The sequence below is a fragment of the Tamandua tetradactyla genome, chromosome 4 (genome assembly GCF_023851605.1).
Source record: "Tamandua tetradactyla isolate mTamTet1 chromosome 4, mTamTet1.pri, whole genome shotgun sequence".
NCBI lineage: Eukaryota > Metazoa > Chordata > Mammalia > Pilosa > Myrmecophagidae > Tamandua > Tamandua tetradactyla.
The window spans coordinates 87,062,980-87,071,220 of NC_135330.1; the positions used below are offsets into that span (position 1 = coordinate 87,062,980).

At 36.6% G+C, this 8,241-nt stretch overlaps 1 pseudogene; it reads right to left on the reverse strand.

Annotated features, from left to right (window-relative positions):
- Nucleotides 1-849: 849 nt before the first annotated feature.
- Nucleotides 850-2,141, reverse strand: LOC143679130 (small ribosomal subunit protein mS31 pseudogene; annotated as a pseudogene).
- Between the last annotated feature and the right edge of the window lie 6,100 nt (nucleotides 2,142-8,241).

Below are 8,241 nucleotides of genomic sequence, written 5' to 3' on the forward strand. Positions count from 1 at the left end.
ATAAAGGTGTCTCATGCAATTGTGGGAATGGAAGAGTCCAAAATGTATAGGGCAAGCTGTGAAATTGGTTGATCCAATGAAGAGTCTTGAACAATTCCACAGGAGAGACTCTCTGGCTGAACATACAGTGAAAAAGTCTCTCTTCTCAGGTGGTGCAGTGGTGGCTCAGTGGCAGAATCCTCACCTGCCATGCTGGAGACCCAGGTTCGATTCCTGGTGCCTACCCAAGAAAAAAAAAATCTCTCCTCCCCCTTAAGAGTCTTCAACTGATTAGATTATCTCATTGTGGGCACATGCCCACAATTGATTGCAGATGTAATCAGCCACATCTGCAGTCAACTGACTTATGATTTAATACAGCAGCCTTCCAGGTTTATACCAGCCATGAAATGTCCTCACAGCAACAGCCAAGCCAGTGCTTGCCTGACCACACAGCTGAGCATCACCACCTGGCCAAGCTGACACCAGAAGCTAACCTTCACACCCGACCTAGGCAAGACTAGTTAATTTAGTGTGAAATAGAAAATGTAAATATATGTATTTTCAGGTAGAAACAGGTATGCATGTATAAATGAATATATTTTTCTATGCCTATAAATCATCTCAAATGTTATAATAAGATAGCACTCTAATATCACTTCATTATCAGGTAATAATTGTACTTCAAAGAAATATGATCAATGAATGAAAAGTTATAAATGCCTTTCCTCCATGCATGAGAATATATTTCAGTTGCCATCATATATTTTTAAAAATTTGAACGATTATACTGTTCAAATTGGATGCAATCATTATTATGAACACAGCAAAAACTCTACTAAAATTATTTTATTTAGCAATAGTACCGTATCCAATAGCTTGAAATAAAAATTTATATGGGGTGAGCCATGGTGGCTCAGCAGGCAGAGTTCTCACCCTGCCATGCCAGAGAACTGGCTTCAATTCCTGGTGCCTGCCTGTGCAAAAAAAAAAAATTATATGGCCTTCAATTGAACCATATGTCGTTTTCTTTTAGAATGTCCCTCTTTTCATTGAAATAATTTCTAAACCACTCTATGTGCTCCACCTTCTGTTTAACACTCAGGTATGGGTTTTTTGAAAGGCCACAGGTTACCAGCTCCATGAAATGGTGAATTGGTCCTTGTTTTGGAAAATCCTCCAGGTATTTATCCAGAAATATGTGTTCGTGAAATTCTGAACCATCATCATCGAAATCTGCCTCATTGTTAATTGGGAACTCCCACAGTTTCCCCTCTTTTGTCCATTGGATCATCTCTTCAAAACCATTCTGAAAGGGCTGTTGATTTACTGTGGCTAACTGCTTCGCAAATTCCACATCCCAAAGTGAAGGTGACGTCGCTCTTTCAGGCGCCTCTTCAGCAACTGCCTTAATATCAAAAATATCAAGTCTCTTCCCCTTAAATATAGTTTTCCTTTTTCTAAAATCGGTGGTCCTTTTGACAACAAAATTTTCTTGTCCTTCATCAAATTGAATATGATGCTCTGGTCTTGTACTAAGTCTAGCTGTAGTCGATCTGGCAACTTTCATATCTGATATTATGTTACTGAAACTAACTTTCTGTCTTTCTCCATCTTTCTGTGCCCTCGATTCTTCCTCGTGCTGCCATAGCTGCCTGAGCAGCTCTGACTTGGTTGTCTGCTTGTCAAAAGGGAGAGACTCTGCAACAGCAGATGCAGCTGCCACTAGCTCAGGATTCAGAGACTCATTTCTCTTCTGTGCAGTTTCTTCTGTAGCTTTTTGAGGCCTACCAATTCTAACCTGCAAACTTTCAAGTGGTCTTCTGTTGGGTGGCTTGGTTGTTTGCTTAATTCAATTTTCATGTCCTTAATCATATTCAACAAGTCTGTTTTCATATTCTCTTTTACATTGTCTTGGTGCTTTGAAGTTCCCTTGGAAATCCCATTAGTTGGAACTGACTGCTGCTCTTCTTTCCTACTGTAGATCACACTGGTAGTGCCAAAATATCTTTGGATATTATTTTTTTTCCTTGCCATTTCCTGAGGAGCGGCGAGTAGCAGGATCCCTGCCACGGAAGCCTCGGGGCTCCCATGAGACAAAACGCGCTGGGGACGTGGAAGAAGAGGTCGGAACACCGAGACTCGAGGAAGCATGGTGGAAAATGCCTGGTTTCTATTTTAACAGACTAAAAAGAAAAGAAACCCACTGATCTGTACAGCACAAAGAGCAAATCCTAATGTAAACAATGGACTATAGTTATTATGGAAAATAGTATGTAAGAAGTGGTGGGTAGGGGGAACTCTATACTGTTTACATGCATTTTTCTGTAAGCCTAAGACTGTTATAATAAGTTAAATAAATAAATAAGTACATAAAATGAATGACAAAAAAACCCAAAACCATATCAGACTCAGACTGGACAAAAAACCTGACAAAAATATATATTGTCTATAAGAAATCTTCTTTAATCATAAAGGGACAGATTGACTAAACTTAAAAGATGGAGAAAGATGGATCATGCTAATATTAATCAAAAGAAACATAGTGTAGCTAATTTAATTTCAGACAAAGCAGATTTCCAAGTAAGGAAAATAATCAGTTATAAAGAGGGGCATTACCAAATAAAAAAGGATGATAAAAATAATGAAAGATAAATGATTTCTGAAGACCTAACATACACATACATAATGTGTATGTGCCTAATAATGAGTTTCAAAATACATGAGGCAAAAACTGATACAACTTCAAGCAGAAATAGAAAAATCAACAATTATACTTAGAGATTTAAACATCTTCTCTCAATAAATAAGTGATCCCACAGGCAAAATATCATAGTTGAACTGAACAATCCTATCAATAAACTGTGTCCAACTGACACTTATAGAATACCTCATTCAACAACAACAGAATACACATTCTCTCAAGTCCACTTGGAATATCTGTCAAGATAGACCACATAAAACATACCTCAACAAACTTGAAATTATAGGAAGCATACCAAATATGCTTTCAGATTATAATGGCATCAACTAAAAATCAGTGACAAAAAAACAGCTGTGCATCAGCATAACATCCCCAACCTGTGCCCATACCTACCCTGAAACAAATCACCATATTGAGTGTTACACCATGTGCCCTGCTCCTTGCTGTATAACCATTCCACAGACACAAGGCCTTAGACCACTGAAAGAAATCAACTTCAAAATAAATCAACCAAAGTATTTACATGCCACAAAGATAGTAGAAGATCACTAAGCATATCAGAATGAAGACAGATATAGCCCTGCCTAATGACCAAATTAAAACACCAAAGTATACACAGACACTGGAGCAACTAACCAAAGACGTTCATACAGCTCTACTTAATAAAATATCTGGGATCACAAATGACATAAAGGAGATCAAGAAGACAGTAGAAGAGCACAAAGATGAATTTGAAAGAATAAATAGAAAAATAACAAAAATCACAGAGATGAAAGACTCTGTTGACCAAATAAAAGAACATACTAGAGGTACACAATACCAGATTTGAAGAGAGAGAAGAAAGAATAAATAGTATAGAGGACAGGATAATTGACTTTGAAGACTCAAAACAGCAAATAGCAAAAAAGATGCTAAAATAGAAGGGAACTCAGGAAAATGATAGACAAAACAAAGTGCACAAATATTGGAATCATTGATGTCCCAGAAGGAGAAGAGAGGAGTAAAGGGTGAAGAACAGTAGTTGAAGATATAATGGGGGAAATATCAAACCCTCATAAAGGACAAAAGTATAGAAGTCAAAGAAGCAAAAAAAAAAACCCAAATGGAATAAATCCAAATAGGCCTTCTCCAAGGCACATACTAATCAGTCTGTCCAGTGTTGAAGGGAAGCAAAAATACTGAAAGCGTCAAGAGAAAAACAATCTACTACATACAAGGGAGATCAATTAAGACTGAGTTCAGACTACTCAACTAGCACCCTGGAGGTGAGCAGGCAGTGGTATAATATATTCAGGATCCTGAAAGTGAAAGACTTCCAGCCAAGAATTCTGTACCCAGCCAAATTGTCCTTCAAAGTTGAGGGTGAGATTAAAGTTTTCACAGACAAAATAGTCCTGAAAGAATTTGTCAATAAGAGACAGGCCCTACAAGAAATGCTAAAAGGAGGCCTGTCAGCTGAAACAAACAAACAAACAAACAAACAAACAGAAAAGACAAGAGAGGGAGCCCTGGGGGGAGGGCACAGAATTGAAAAGCACCATTAAGGGTAATTTATAGAATAGAAAGAGAAAAAAAGCAAAAATGATACATAGATTTGACAAGTAAAATTAAAAGGATAACATGATGGAATCCAGGAATGCCTTTTCAGAAATAACTTTCAATGTTAATGGACTAAACCAACCAATTAAAAGAAACGGGTTGGCGAAGGGGATTCAGAAACATAACCCAGCTATATGCTGCTAATAAGAGACTCATTTTAGACACAAAGATACAAATAGATTGAAAATGAAACGAAGGAAAAAGATTTTCCACACAGGTTGCAACCAAAAGAAAGAAAGAAAAGAGGAATAGCTATAGTAATAACAGACAAAATAGAATTTAACTGTAAAGACATCATAAGGGACAAAGAAGGACACTATATACTAATTAAAGGATCAATTCACCAAGAAGATATAACAAACATAAATGTTTATGCTCCCAATCAAGGAGCACGAAAGTACATGAGACAGATGTTGGCAAAACTGAAGGGAGTGATAGATGTTTCAACTATAATAATAGGACACTTCAATAAACCACTCTGCTCTATGAATAGAACAACCAGATGGAAGATCACTAAGGAAATAGAGAAATTAAATAACTTGGTAAATGAATTAGACCTAACAGACATATATAGGTCATTGCACCACAAAGCACAAGGATATGCATTCTTCTCTAGTGCTCATGGAACATTCTCCAGAATAGATCATATGCTGGGACATAAAGCAGGTCTTTATAAATTTTAGAACATTGAAATTATTCAGAGAACTTTCTCTGATCACAGTGGGATGAAGCTGGATCTCAATAACCACCGAAGTATGAAAACATTCACAAACATATGGTGATTAAATAGCACTCTCTTAAGCAGCCAGTGTGTTGAAGAAGAAATTGCTGGAAAAATTACTAGCTATATGGAGATGAATGAAAATGAGACTACAACTTATCAGAACTTACAAAATGCAGCAAAGGCTGTGCTGAGTGGGAAATTGATTGCCCCAAATGTCTATATTAAAAAACAAGAAGGAGCAAAAATTGAGGACTTAATAATACACCTGGAGGAACTTGAGAAAGAAGAGCAAACTAACTCCACAGCAAATTGAAGAAGAGAAATAAAGATTAAAGCAGAGCTAAATGTACACAGAGTGAGAAAGGAAATGCAGGTGCTATTCCAGAAATGATGACTAAGGTCTAGGATTTCAGCAACCACCTTACTGAATTTATCAGATGGAGCAACAAGATCTCCTCACAAACCCCTTCATTCTATATTTTATGAGTCTGCTGCCTTATGAGGATTGTGGGACACGATAGAAACCTTATGACACATGTATTCATATTAGTTTTTATTTAGGAAATTTTGAGGTTCTTGATTTGGAGGATGTACATCATTGATTCCTTTAAATGGATTTAATCCTTGATGTGATTAACCCAGTTATAAAATAATTTTGATGTTGCATACCTAATGCCCAAATACATTTTGGAAAGATCTAAAATTCAGGGTTGAATGGATTGAGGCAGTTATCTTCCTAAAAACTCCAAGGAGTTGAACAAAGATTATTCAAGGCAATTGCATGCAGAGAGGAAGAAGCAGGGTCAAGTACAAGGGGAGTGAGGAACTGAGGGCCTGGGGTAAATTTTAGAGACACAAGGCTGGAGCCCAAACCAAGAATACTTAAATTAGAATTTCCAGGATATTTAGCTACAGGTGGAGAGTGAAATCCACAAGTGGCATGTTAGGGATCCCTATTTTAGAATCATGAAGCGGATTGAAAAACCCTGAGTATCATGGGTAATTAAAACATGACAGTCCATAATTTTCATTTTCTCATCTGTAAGATATCTCTTGACACATTTTCATTATTAGCAACAATATCCATATCATTCAACCATTTGAGTTTAGGAGATGAGATGCTTCCTCTGCTTCTCTTAGAGCACACTACATTTTTCTGTTGGTTAGACTCATAAGGTTATTTCTAGATACATTTTTTTATATATTGTGGTTCTAAATATTGTGAAAATATTTTGAATTTTTTGGCTTCTTTTTTGATTGTCAGCATTGGTCACTTACTGTTTGAACTGCCTGAGTGAAAAAAACAGAGGAATACAATTGATGATAGAACTATTGACAGTACAACCACTGGTGAGTAGAAAACTGCTGTTTCCATTGAAATTGAATGCATATGCAGAAATATGGAGATCTCCCCTACTGGCCTGGCCCATTCTAAAGGTATTCATGAGATATTCACATATCTGAAATTCATTTAATTATACCCAGGACTCTGGTACACTTGGGGTGAGCCAGGAACTGAGTTAGAAGTAATCACCCTCCTAACATTTACAGTAATTGGTTCCAGCCTATATTAAAGCTGTCTATTCACAAAAGAGATGCAAAATGATTTATATTCCTCATGCAGCTCATGGTCACATTGGAGAAGAAATTCACTATGCTAGTGGTAGTAATGTGCTTAGGATTGTGGTATACAAGAAATAGAGATGAGTAACTGCAAAACTTAGTCCAGTAGGGAGGCAGATGTTCATCAGGTGAGCTCAATCAACCCCGTGTTGTGAATACTGTGGTGAGAACTATGAAGTACTCAGGAGAACATGAAAAAGAATCCAGAAAATGCAATGAAAAGTAATGAATTTATTTTTCCTTAGTGAACTTCTTACAGTTTTGATAGTTTACATACTTTAGCATATTTTACAAAGATGTTTGAAATTCTCATTACCATCTTGTCCCAAATTAACCATTTTCTCTCTATTGGAAGATGTTTGTACAATTTTGGTAAGTGAAAACAAATAACAGGGAGTATAGTTTCCTTACTTTAAGCAATGCATACAGTAGTATTGTAAGTAGGGTAAAATTTCAGAAATTGTGAAAATATGTAAAGAAATAGAGAGAAAGAGACTAGAAGCGATAAATAGTCTATTTTAGCTTTGAAGAATGAATCAAGTTGAATATACAAGAGACAAAAATGAAACATATGTTTGGAAGCCCAAGAGAATATTGAATATAGGATGCCTCCTATGACAGAAGAGTCACCCTAGCACAGTACTTCAGTACAAATTTCTCAGGGGGCCTGGCTTTGTTGCTGAATAGCTTACCTTCATAGCTCATTAAAAGCCTGAGTTTTGTAGAGTTGAAAGAGGGAGAACATACAGTTCCCAACTTCTGGATAAAGCCTGTACAGTTCTGCAGAATTATGTACATTACTTCAAGACTTTCTGCCATTTTAATTAATAGTAGTTTTATTACTTCTTCTTAATGAGTGTTGATTAGGTAAGAATCATCATCTAATTGGAGTTTTCAAAACTTGTAAAAATTTGTGAAACTGTTCCTTAGATGAAGAAAATGAGGCCATTATAGGTGCCTCAAATTGGTTAAGTTATATTTTAAACTTGGGTCCAAGTAGAGATCGTGTGAGAACTGAAAACCCACTAAAGAAAACCTGGTGTACTACTCCTAGATCCTAGGGACAAAATATTGCCATGTGGAGGCTGTGGAAGACTGAGCAACCCTGTTTGTATGTGGTCAGCATACAAGCACAGCAAAAGGGAACCATGGGATTGCTATTTTAATGTGGGTTAGGTTAGTAGATTTTCCACATGTGTTTCAAGGATTGGTTAGTTTAAAGCAAATAACCGTGAAAAGGGTCCCAGTGTTGAAGAGACGGAATCTTACTATATCTGAGACCACCTGTGTTCTAAGGGAGACATGTCAGTGGTGTTGGTGTTGATCAAAGATGTTGGTTTGAATTCTGAGGAGCTTAGGCTGCAGGAATGGAAAACTGTTAGCTAGGTCAAAATTCAATATTGAGGCAAGTGACTTTTTCAAAGGAAGATGAATATTGAAGCAGAACATGTACATATTTTGATAGGACTGACGGGAATATTTGAAACATAGTTATGTTTAAAAGTGGCAGATTAAGAATATGGCTTCCCTCATGATGAGGCTGTGGGTTTATTTGAAATTCGTGAAGAAGATTTTTTCTTTTTTTTGAAGAAGAGAAATTTAGTTATGAATT